Raw genomic sequence first — 13,179 nt, 5'->3', positions numbered from 1 at the left:
CGAGGAGTCTCGAAATGGTCGAGACATAAAGATTGATATATTGGAAGCCTATGTTTGGACATCGAAGTGTTCCGGGTGAAATCAGGATTTTACCGGATTACCGGGAGGTTACCGGAACCCCCCGGGAGTCATATGGGCCTTATTGGGCCTTAGTGGAAAGGTGAAAGGGCTGCCCATAAGGGCTGCGCGCCTCCCCCCTCCCCTAGTCCTATTAGGACTAGGAGAGGTGGCCGGCCACCCCTCTCCCTCTTTCCCCCTTGGGAATCCTAGTTGGAATAGGATTGGGGGGGGGAGTCCTACTCCCGGTAGGAGTAGGACTCCTCCTGCGCCCTCCTCCTGGCCGGCGCACCTCTCCCCTTGGCTCCTTTATATACGGAGGCAGGGGGCACCTCTAGACACACAAGTTGATCATTGAGATCGTTCCTTAGCCGTGTGCGGTGCCCCCTGCCACCATATTCCACCTCGATCATATCGTTGTAGTGCTTAGGCGAAGCCCTGCGTCGGTAATACATCAAGATCGTCACCACGCCGTCGTGCTGACAGAACTCCTCCCCGAAGCTTTGCTGGATCGGAGCCCGGGGATCGTCATCGAGCTGTACGTGTGCTAAGAACTCGGAGGTGCCGGAGTAACGGTGCTTGGATCGGTTGGATCGGGAAGAAGACGTACGACTACTTCCTCTACGTTGTGTCAATGCTTCCGTTGCGATCTACAAGGGTACGTAGATCATACTCTCCCCTCGTTGCTATGCATCACCATGATCTTGCGTGTGCGTAGGAAAATTTTGAAATTACTACGTTCCCCAACAGTGGCATCCGAGCCTAGGTTTTATGGTTTGATGTTATTTGCACGAGTAGAACACAAGTGAGTTGTGGACGATACAAGTCATACTGCCTACCAGCATGTCATACTTTGGTTCGGCGGTATTGTTGGACGAGACGACCCGGACCAACCTTACGCGTACGCTTACGCGAGACCGGTTCCCTCGACGTGCTTTGCACATAGATGGCTTGCGGGCGACTGTCTCTCCAACTTTAGTTGAACCGAGTGTGGCTACGCCCGGTCCTTGCGAAGGTTAAAACGGAGTCTATTTGACAAACTATCGTTGTGGTTTTGATGCGTAGGTGAGATTGGTTCTTGCTTAAAGCCCGTAGCAGCCACGTAAAACTTGCAACAACAAAGTAGAGGACGTCTAACTTGTTTTTGCAGGGCATGTTGTGATGTGATATGGTCAAGGCATGATGCTAAATTTTATTGTATGAGATGATCATGTTTTGTAACCGAGTTATCGGCAACTGGCAGGAGCCATATGGTTGTCGCTTTATTGTATGCAATGCAATCGCGATGTAATGCTTTACTTTATCACTAAACGGTAGCCGTGGAAGCATAAGATTGGCGAGACGACAACGATGCTACGATGGAGATCAAGGTGTCGCGCCGGTGACGATGGTGATCATGACGGTGCTTCGGAGATGGAGATCACAGGCACAAGATGATGATGGCCATATCATATCACTTATATTGATTGCATGTGATGTTTATCTTTATATGCATCTTATCTTGCTTTGATTGACGGTAGCATTATAAGATGATCTCTCACTAAATTATCAAGAAGTGTTCTCCCTGAGTATGCACCGTTGCGAAAGTTCTTCGTGCTGAGACACCACGTGATGATCGGGTGTGATAGGCTCTACGTTCAAATACAACGGGTGCAAAACAGTTGCACACGCGGAATACTCAGGTTATACTTGACGAGCCAAGCATATACAGATATGGCCTCGGAACACGGAGACCGAAAGGTCGAGCGTGAATCATATAGTAGATATGATCAACATAATGATGTTCACCGATGAAACTACTCCATCTCACGTGATGATCGGACATGGTTTAGTTGATTTGGATCACGTGATCACTTAGAGGATTAGAGGGATGTCTATCTAAGTGGGAGTTCTTAAGTAATATGATTAATTGAACTTAAATTTATCATGAACTTAGTACCTGATAGTATCTTGCTTGTTTATGTTGATTGTAGATAGATGGCTCGTGCTGTTGTTCCGTTGAATTTTAATGCGTTCCTTGAGAAAGCAAAGTTGAAAGATGATGGTAGCAATTACACGGACTGGGTCCGTAACTTGAGGATTATCCTCATTGCTGCACAGAAGAATTACGTCCTGGAAGCACCGCTGGGTGCCAGGCCTGCTGCTGGAGCAACACCAGATGTTATGAACGTCTGGCAGAGCAAAGCTGATGACTACTCGATAGTTCAGTGTGCCATGCTTTACGGCTTAGAATCGGGACTTCAACGACGTTTTGAACGTCATGGAGCATATGAGATGTTTCAGGAGTTGAAGTTAATATTTCAAGCAAATGCCCGGATTGAGAGATATGAAGTCTCCAATAAGTTCTATAGCTGCAAGATGGAAGAGAACAGTTCTGTCAGTGAGCATATACTCAAAATGTCTGGGTATAATAATCACTTGATTCAATTGGGAGTTAATCTTCCAGATGATTGCGTCATTGACAGAATTCTCCAATCACTGCCACCAAGCTACAAGAGCTTCGTGATGAACTATAATATGCAAGGGATGAACAAGACTATTCCCGAGCTCTTCGCAATGCTGAAAGCTGCGGAGGTAGAAATCAAAAAGGAGCATCAAGTGTTGATGGTTAACAAAACCACTAGTTTCAAGAAAAAGGGCAAAGGGAAGAAGAAGGGGAACTTCAAGAAGAACGGCAAGCAAGTTGCTGCTCAAGAGAAGAAACCCAAGTCTGGACCTAAGCCTGAAACTGAGTGCTTCTACTGCAAGCAGACTGGTCACTGGAAGCGGAACTGCCCAAAGTATTTGGCGGATAAGAAGGATGGCAAGGTGAACAAAGGTATATATGATATACATGTTATTGATGTGTACCTTACTAATGCTCGCAGTAGCACCTGGGTATTTGATACTGGTTCTGTTGCTAATATTTGCAACTCGAAACAGGGGCTACGGATTAAGCGAAGATTGGCTAAGGACGAGGTGACGATGCGCGTGGGAAACGGTTCCAAAGTCGATGTGATCGCGGTCGGCACGCTACCTCTACATCTACCTTCGGGATTAGTATTAGACCTAAATAATTGTTATTTAGTGCCAGCGTTAAGCATGAACATTATATCTGGATCTTGTTTGATGCGAGACGGTTATTCATTTAAATCAGAGAATAATGGTTGTTCTATTTATATGAGTAATATCTTTTATGGTCACGCACCCTTGAAGAGTGGTCTATTCTTATTGAATCTCGAGAGTAGTGATACACATATTCATAATGTTGAAGCCAAAAGATGCAGAGTTGATAATGATGGTGCAACTTATTTGTGGCACTGCCGTTTAGGTCATATCGGTGTAAAGCGCATGAAGAAACTCCATACTGATGGACTTTTGGAACCACTTGATTATGAATCACTTGGTACTTGCGAACCGTGCCTCATGGGCAAGATGACTAAAACACCGTTCTCCGGTACTATGGAGAGAGCAACAGATTTGTTGGAAATCATACATACAGATGTATGTGGTCCGATGAATATTGAGGCTCGTGGCGGATATCGTTATTTTCTCACCTTCACAGATGATTTAAGCAGATATGGTTATATCTACTTAATGAAACATAAGTCTGAAACATTTGAAAAGTTCAAAGAATTTCAGAGTGAAGTGGAAAATCATCGTAACAAGAAAATAAAGTTTCTACGATCTGATCGTGGAGGAGAATATTTGAGTTACGAGTTTGGTGTACATTTGAAAAATTGTGGAATAGTTTCGCAACTCACGCCACCCGGAACACCACAGCGTAATGGTGTGTCCGAACGTCGTAATCGTACTTTACTAGATATGGTGCGATCTATGATGTCTCTTACTGATTTACCGCTATCATTTTGGGGATACGCTCTAGAGACGGCCGCATTCACGTTAAACAGGGCACCATCAAAATCCGTTGAGACGACGCCTTATGAACTATGGTTTGGCAAGAAACCAAAGTTGTCGTTTCTGAAAGTTTGGGGCTGCGATGCTTATGTGAAAAAGCTTCAACCTGATAAGCTCGAACCCAAATCGGAGAAATGTGTCTTCATAGGATATCCAAAGGAAACTATTGGATACACCTTCTATCACAGATCCGAAGGCAAGACTTTTGTTGCTAAATTCGGAAACTTTCTTGAGAAGGAGTTTCTCTCGAAAGAAGTGAGTGGGAGGAAAGTAGAACTTGACGAGGTAACTGTACCTGCTCCCTTGTTGGAAAATAGTACATCACAGAAAACTGTTTCTGCGACACCTACACCAATAAGTGAGGAAGTTAATGATAATGATCATGAAACTTCAGAACAAGATACTACTGAACCTCGTAGATCAACCAGAGTAAGATCCGCACCAGAGTGGTACGGTAATCCAGTTCTGGAAGTCATGCTACTAGATCATGATGAACCTACGAACTATGAAGAAGCGATGGTGAGCCCAGATTCCGCAAAGTGGCTTGAAGCCATGAAATCTGAGATGGGATCCATGTATGAGAACAAAGTATGGACTTTGGTTGACTTGCCCGATGATCGGCAAGCAATTGAGAATAAATGGATCTTCAAGAAAAAGACTGACGCTGACGGTAATGTTACTGTCTATAAAGCTCGACTTGTCGCAAAAGGTTTTCGACAAGTTCAAGGGGTTGACTACGATGAGACCTTCTCACCCGTAGCGATGCTTAAGTCTGTCCGAATCATGTTAGCAATTGCCGCATTTTATAATTATGAAATTTGGCAGATGGATGTCAAAACTGCATTCCTGAATGGATTTCTGGAAGAAGAGTTGTATATGATGCAACCAGAAGGTTTTGTTGATCCAAAGGGAGCTAACAAAGTGTGCAAGCTCCAGCGATCCATTTATGGACTGGTGCAAGCCTCTCGGAGTTGGAATAAACGCTTTGATAGTGTGATTAAAGCATTTGGGTTTATACAGACTTTCGGAGAAGCCTGTATTTACAAGAAAGTGAGTGGGAGCTCTGTAGCATTTCTGATATTATATGTGGATGACATATTATTGATTGGAAATGATATAGAATTTCTGGATAGCATAAAGGGATACTTGAATAAGAGTTTTTCAATGAAAGACCTCGGTGAAGCTGCTTACATATTAGGCATAAAGATCTATAGAGATAGATCAAGACGCTTAATTGGACTTTCACAAAGCACATACCTTGACAAGATTTTGAAAAAGTTCAAAATGGATCAAGCAAAGAAAGGGTTCTTGCCTGTGTTACAAGGTGTGAAGTTGAGTCAGACTCAATGCCCGACCACTGCAGAAGATAGAGAGAAAATGAAAGATGTTCCCTATGCTTCAGCCATAGGCTCTATCATGTATGCAATGCTGTGTACCAGACCTGATGTGTGCCTTGCTATAAGTTTAGCAGGGAGGTACCAAAGTAATCCAGGAGTGGATCACTGGACAGCGGTCAAGAACATCCTGAAATACCTGAAAAGGACTAAGGATATGTTTCTCGTATATGGAGGTGACAAAGAGCTCACCGTAAAAGGTTACGTTGATGCAAGCTTTGACACTGATCCGGACGATTCTAAATCGCAAACCGGATACGTGTTTACATTGAACGGTGGAGCTGTCAGTTGGTGCAGTTCTAAACAAAGCGTCGTAGCGGGATCTACATGTGAAGCGGAGTACATAGCTGCTTCGGAAGCAGCAAACGAAGGAGTCTGGATGAAGGAGTTCATATCCGATCTAGGTGTCATACCTAGTGCATCGGGTCCAATGAAAATCTTTTGTGACAATACTGGTGCAATTGCCTTGGCAAAGGAATCCAGATTTCACAAAAGGACCAAGCACATCAAGAGACGCTTCAACTCCATCCGGGATCTAGTCCAGGTGGGAGACATAGAGATTTGCAAGATACATACGGATCTGAATGTTGCAGACCCGTTGACTAAGCCTCTTCCACGAGCAAAACATGATCAGCACCAAGGCTCCATGGGTGTTAGAATCATTACAGTGTAATCTAGATTATTGACTCTAGTGCAAGTGGGAGACTGAAGGAAATATGCCCTAGAGGCAATAATAAAGTTATTATTTATTTCCTTATAATCATGATAAATGTTTATTATTCATGCTAGAATTGTATTAACCGGAAACATAATACATGTGTGAATAAATAGACAAACAAAGTGTCACTAGTATGCCTCTACTTGACTAGCTCGTTAATCAAAGATGGTTATGTTTCCTAACCATGAACAATGAGTTGTTATTTGATTAACGAGGTCACATCATTAGTTGAATGATCTGATTGACATGACCCATTCCATTAGCTTAGCACCCGATCGTTTAGTATGTTGCTATTGCTTTCTTCATGACTTATACATGTTCCTATAACTATGAGATTATGCAACTCCCGTTTACCGGAGGAACACTTTGGGTACTACCAAACGTCACAACGTAACTGGGTGATTATAAAGGAGTACTACAGGTGTCTCCAATGGTACATGTTGGGTTGGCGTATTTCGAGATTAGGTTTTGTCACTCCGATTGTCGGAGAGGTATCTCTGGGCCCTCTCGGTAATGCACATCACATAAGCCTTGCAAGCATTACAACTAATATGGTAGTTGTGAGATGATGTATTACGGAACGAGTAAAGAGACTTGCCGGTAACGAGATTGAACTAGGTATTGGATACCGACGATCGAATCTCGGGCAAGTAACATACCAATGACAAAGGGAACAACGTATGTTGTTATGCGGTCTGACCGATAAAGATCTTCGTAGAATATGTAGGAGCCAATATGGGCATCCAGGTCCCGCTATTGGTTATTGACCGGAGACGTGTCTCGGTCATGTCTACATTGTTCTCGAACCGTAGGGTCCGCACGCTTAACGTTACGATGACAGTTATTATGAGTTTATGCATTTTGATGTACCGAAGGTTGTTCGGAGTCCCGGATGTGATCACGGACATGACGAGGAGTCTCGAAATGGTCGAGACATAAAGATTGATATATTGGAAGCCTATGTTTGGACATCGGAAGTGTTCCGGGTGAAATCAGGATTTTACCGGATTACCGGGAGGTTACCGGAACCCCCCGGGAGTCATATGGGCCTTATTGGGCCTTAGTGGAAAGGTGAAAGGGCTGCCCATAAGGGCTGCGCGCCTCCCCCCTCCCCTAGTCCTATTAGGACTAGGAGAGGTGGCCGGCCACCCCTCTCCCTCTTTCCCCCTTGGGAATCCTAGTTGGAATAGGATTGGGGGGGGGAGTCCTACTCCCGGTAGGAGTAGGACTCCTCCTGCGCCCTCCTCCTGGCCGGCGCACCTCTCCCCCTTGGCTCCTTTATATACGGAGGCAGGGGGCACCTCTAGACACACAAGTTAATCATTGAGATCGTTCCTTAGCCGTGTGCGGTGCCCCCTGCCACCATATTCCACCTCGATCATATCGTTGTAGTGCTTAGGCGAAGCCCCGCGTCGGTAATACATCAAGATCGTCACCACGCCATCGTGCTGACAGAACTCCTCCCCGAAGCTTTGCTGGATCGGAGCCCGGGGATCGTCATCGAGCTGTACGTGTGCTAAGAACTCGGAGGTGCCGGAGTAACGGTGCCTGGATCGGTTGGATCGGGAAGAAGACGTACGACTACTTCCTCTACGTTGTGTCAACGCTTCCGTTGCGATCTACAAGGGTACGTAGATCATACTCTCCCCTCGTTGCTATGCATCACCATGATCTTGCGTGTGCGTAGGAAAATTTTGAAATTACTACGTTCCCCAACATAGCTGCCTTCCCCGCCCGGCCTATAAAAGGAGGAGCGGAGGAGGGCAGAGTCATCCACCTCTACATCCCTCTCTTCCTTCTTTCCTGGTTCTCTACTTCTTCTGGTAATGGCGAATGGAAGGGCCTGGGGCCAGTCCCCGGGCTCCTGCTCGGGGAAATTGCTGCCTCATGTTGGTGCTAATGCCAGGGGAGTGAGCTTGGTCCTTGGCGTGGCGAATCTTTCGGTTTCTTTGATGCTCGTCCGGGAGGAGGAGCTGGAGATCATTGGTAATTCCAGCATTGCCCCTCCCGGAGGCCTTGGGGTTGTTGTTGACGTGGCACGCGCCTTCCGGTTGGCTGGAGCGATGGTAGCGGTGTATACCAATTGTGGGTGATGCCGCTACCGTCTCTGCCCCTTCCCCCTTTTCCTCCTCTCCTCTTTCCAATTGGCGAGGGTGACGGGCCTTGCTCGTCACCTTGCGCAGCTCCTGGGTGTACATCGCTTGGGACCAAGGCACATAACTACTCCGCCAGTCCCTTCGTCACTGCCCTCCCCCAACCGCTTCTTTTATTCTCCTTTCCCTCGGGTTTAAGCATCCTGGGAAAAGGAGCAGAGAAAGGAAAAAAGGGGTTATAAGGTTTTTATATTTTTTCAATCTTAAACATATAGGCAATTGCCAAATTTTAATTCAAATAATGTAATCTCTCAAGTCCATCGTTGTATTCTGTAATGCTTGTACTTGTAACTACATACAAATGAAAAAGATGAATCTTGTCAGGAACTCATGCATGTGTATGTCCATGCAGAGGCAAAGTGCCTCTTCAATAGAATAAACGAGTTTTCCTCGGCAGGATATCCTGCCGGCACCCTCTTTGTCTGTCGGACAACTTCGTCTGTCGGGGAACAGACAGAGGGGCCAGCCCCCCCGCCAACCCCTTCTTCCCAAAGGACACTACAACCACCCTGACTGAATCAGCGTTCGAGTCATGGATGGGAGCACCTAAGTTTCAAAGAGGGAGGCGAGGTTTTCTTATGCAAAGTTTTAGCTTTATAGAATACTAATTGGCAAGAGGTGAACTTATTTGTTTGGCTTGCTGGGGATCGCCATGCTGTGCAATCTTCTCGTCTCTTGACGAAGCCAGGTTCACGGCAAGAACCTGCAACTCCATGTAGATGAGAATGAATGCAGGATGTAATCCTATCTATATGCATATGAAAATGCTCATGAAATGCTTATGGAATGATCTGGGTGTGCTTGTGCATGCATGCATTCTTAGTTGGGCCCCCCTCCAACGCTTCTTTTTTTCTCTTGCACGGGGTCATCGTCCGGCTTGTACAAGGGGTTACATGCAACTTCGGCAATGCCATGTACAATGGGTGGCTGCCGGGCAGGGCCCGACAGCCTCTGCGCCTTACGGGTAGAACTTACAGAGATGCTCAATGTTCCATGAGTTTTTCAACGGCGTGCCATCTCCGATCTCCAGACGGACTGCGCCGGGTCTGGAGATTCGTACTACTCCCTCCGTTCCGAATTACTTGTCTTAGATTTGTCTAGATACGGAGGTATCTAGCACTAAAATGAGTCTAGATACATCCGTATCTAGACAAATCCAAGACAAGTACTTCGGAACGGAGGGAGTACCTGGTAAGGGCCTTCCCAGTTCGGTGATAACTTGTGTGTACCCTTGGCAGACTGAACGCGCCTAAGTACAAGGTCACCTTCCTCAAGACACCGGGCACGAACCCTGTGGCTGTGATAGCAACACAGGGCTTGCTGATAGCGTGCAACATGCGTAGCGGCCCGGAGACGGTTCATCTCGAGTAGCACAACGTCATCACGCTGGTGCTAATCATGCGCTACTTCATCATAGGAAAGCACCCGTGGAGACCTTTAAATGAGTTCTGTGGGGATAACTACTTCTGTCCCGTAGACCAGTGAGAGGGGAGTCTGCCCGGTGGCTCGATTAGGTGTATCGAAAGTCCTTGTCTTGAGTCCACGAAGCACTTTAGTGTTCACCCTTTTAGTCTGTCCATTGCTCCGTGGGTGTGCCGCAGAGGCAAATCCGAGGGTTTGAACATATTGCATGAAGGCGTGGCTCGTGAATTGTGTGCCGTTGTCAGTGATGATCCTTGCCGGAACTCCGAAACAACACACCAATTCTTTCAAGATCTTGATAGATGACTGAGCAGTCACCTTCCTTGCGCCAGTCACTTATGGCCACTTTGTAAACTTGTCGATGGCAACAAACTAGAATTCAAAGCCCCCGGTTGCTCAGGGGAAGGGGCCGAGGATATCAAGCCCAAAGACCGTAAATGGCCATGCCAGAGGGATTGTCTGAAGAGCTTGGGCAGGCAGGTGTGTTTTCTTGGAATGGAACTGACAAGCTTCACATGTCGTGACGAGCTCAACTGTGTCTTGGAGGGCTCTGGGCCAATAGAATCCTTGCCAGACTACTTTCCCAACTAATACCCTTGATCCAATGTGTGAACCGCACATTCCTCTGTGAATCTCAGCCAGCAGCTCCTTTCCATCCTCCCGGGAGACCCACTTCAATTTCACACCATTGGGTCTCCTTCTGTACAAAGTGTCATCGACAAACTGATACATACTGGCCCTCCGGGCTACTTTCTCGACTTCATCTAGGTCGCCAGGGAGTTCTCCGGTTTGGAGGATGCAGATGATATGCCTTGCCCAAGTTGGAGCCTGAGGCTCGGGAATGAGGACTAGCGGCACCTCCTCGGCTACGGGAGCACCAGCCTTGTTCACGCGGTCCATAGGCCTGGCTGGAGGGGGTGGTCCAGTAGGATGTGAGGAGTTGTTTCCGGCAGGGTCTTTGCCGGAGCGGATGGCTCAATCGGGAGAGGCTTCCCGTAGTCCAACTTTCTCCTTTTCTGGACCATTTTGGTTGGTGATACAGAGGGTTAAGAGAGGTGGAGAACAAAATTTACTGGTTCCACAGGAAGCTTCTGCGCAGCAGACTTTGATAGGTGATCAGCTATGCTGTTTTCCGCACGGGGTACGTGCTCTGTTTGCAACCCATCAAAGCGCTCCCCCAACCTCCTTACTTCCTCAACGTATGCTTCCATCAATGGGCTTTGATAATCCTTGTTGACTTGTCTCACCACCAACTGTGAATCTCCTCGAATGATCAGCTTCTTGATTCCCAATTCTACTGCAATCCTGATCCCGGTAAGGAGCCCTTCATACTCAGCTATATTATTGGTGTCTTCTTCCTGGGCAAAGTGCATTTGGATGACGTACTTCAAGTTCTCCCCGGATGGGGCAACATGTAGCACGCCAGCTCCTGCACCTTGTAGGGAAAAGCACCATCAAAATACATAATCCATTCTTGGGGTGATTTCTTGCCGGGGAAAGCTGTTTCCCTTGCTTCCTCATCAGGGGTTGGCATCCATTCTGCAATAAACTCTGCCACCGCCTTGCTTTGAATGGTTGAAGTGCTCTCAAACTTCAAACCAAAGCTGGATAACTCCAAAGCATCACCCAAACATCACCGGCAACGTAATCTTTCCCTTGGGACGGTTCCTGCCGGGACTAACTCTTTGAAACGTGCCGGTAACTTCCAGCTCTTCTTCTCCTATATGAAGCTTGTTAATAACTGCTGGGGAAATCAAATTCAACCGGCCCCGCCATCCACTAACATCTTTGTGACCTTGAGGTTGCGAATTGTTGGGGAAACCAACAATGGCAAACACCCTACCGCGGTGGTGCGGCAAGGGTGGTCCTCCTCATCAAAGATGATGGGGTGCAGGACCATTTGAGCAGCTTCCGGGCCTCTGGCACTGGCTCCACAACATTGACCTCTCATGCCCATTGCTTCAGCTGGCGATGGGAGGAGTGCAAGGATGCACCGCCATCAATGCATAAGGCGTCAATGGCCTGCTGAAATTCCTGCTCATTGGTTTCCTCTTCATTCCCTCCATCACTCAAATCATCACAGGCTTCCTTCTCATGGCCCCTGGCGTGGTTTCCTTGGTTCTGAAAGGGTTTGCCTGGACGGTTTGCTTCACCGCCTCGGCCCTTTCCGCCAGCAGCATTCTGACCATTCTCCTTATCACGCTTATCATATTCTGCTCTCTGTCTCTTGACAAGCTGCTCAACATAATAACATTCATGGAGGTTGTGGCCCTTGGTCCAGTGGATCTTGCAGTATGGCCCTTCACCTTTCCTGGCTTTCTCCATGGCAGCGGCTTCTCGGCAGGCAGTGCACGTGGCAACTTCCTTGTCGGGGGCCACAGCCTTGGCCTTCTTGCCGGTACTAGGCGTTCTAGAACCTTCCACAGTCATCACTGTCTTATCTCTTGGCTTCTTGTTGCGCTTCTTGCCCTTTCTTTGACTGGTTGATTCATCTTCTTCCACTGGATCAACATTGATGCAATCCACCTCTCCGGACAACTTACTTCCTTCCTCCATCCGAGCACACTTACCCACTAGTGTGTACAACTCCTTCATAGTCTTAGGCAACCGCACATTCATCTTAGAACGAATGTGATGGTTGCCCACATTGGACTGAAAGGCTGCTATAACAGCTACAGGATGGATATTCGGAATATTACTATGGACTTTACTGAATCTTTGTAAATGCTTACGGAGAGTTTCTCCTTCCTTATGTTGGAGAAGCTGCAGGTTGCTGGGCCTACCGGTCTCCTGGTGGCCACCGGTGAAGGCACCGATGAACTCATGGCACAGGTCTGCCCAAGATGAAATGGAGCTCTCCGGCAGGTGCATCAGCCAAGATCTCACGTTGGACTTGAGAGCCAATGGGAAGTAATTGGTGAACACCTTCTCGTCTCTTCACCCGGCAGCCTGAACAACAATGGTGTAGATGCTCAGGAACTCTGCCAGGTTTGGTCCCCCGTCGTACTTCTCGGGTATCTCCGGCTTGAACATTCGGATGGACGCCAACAGACTTGCCGCAGCTCGCGTGTAAAGGTAGGGCAGCCGACCTCGAAAGGTAGGGACCCGCTAATGCCAAATGCAGGCTCGTCAACATTGAGGCCGCCGCACCCGTCGGCCTGGCGGGGGTCGCCGAGAGGTCATCCCATGAAGACACGCGCGTGTCCCTGCCGCCTATCCTTCGGGGTTCGCTGTTGGCCCGGACGTGCTCGAGGGTCGGAAGAGGCCATCGAGACGTCATCAGGATCTTGTTCTTGTTGCACCCGTGTCTGCTGCTATGGGGGGACTGCACGGTAGGGACAACCCCCTCCGTTCGGCCAGCAGTACGAGAAGTTGTCGTCACTTTGGGAGGCCATGCCGGGCCGGCGCGCCGCGAGCCCCCAGCCTCAGCGAAACCGAGCAGACTCTGGATGGTGGCACACCATTCATCCATTTGCTCGGCTGCTGGCGGGAACCTCAGTAGCAGCTGGAACCTCCGTGCTTGTGCTTGGCATGGAAG

The sequence above is a fragment of the Triticum aestivum genome, chromosome 2A (genome assembly GCF_018294505.1).
Source record: "Triticum aestivum cultivar Chinese Spring chromosome 2A, IWGSC CS RefSeq v2.1, whole genome shotgun sequence".
NCBI lineage: Eukaryota > Viridiplantae > Streptophyta > Magnoliopsida > Poales > Poaceae > Triticum > Triticum aestivum.
The sequence above is the reverse complement of the archived record's forward strand: the minus strand, read 5'-3'. Positions refer to the sequence as shown.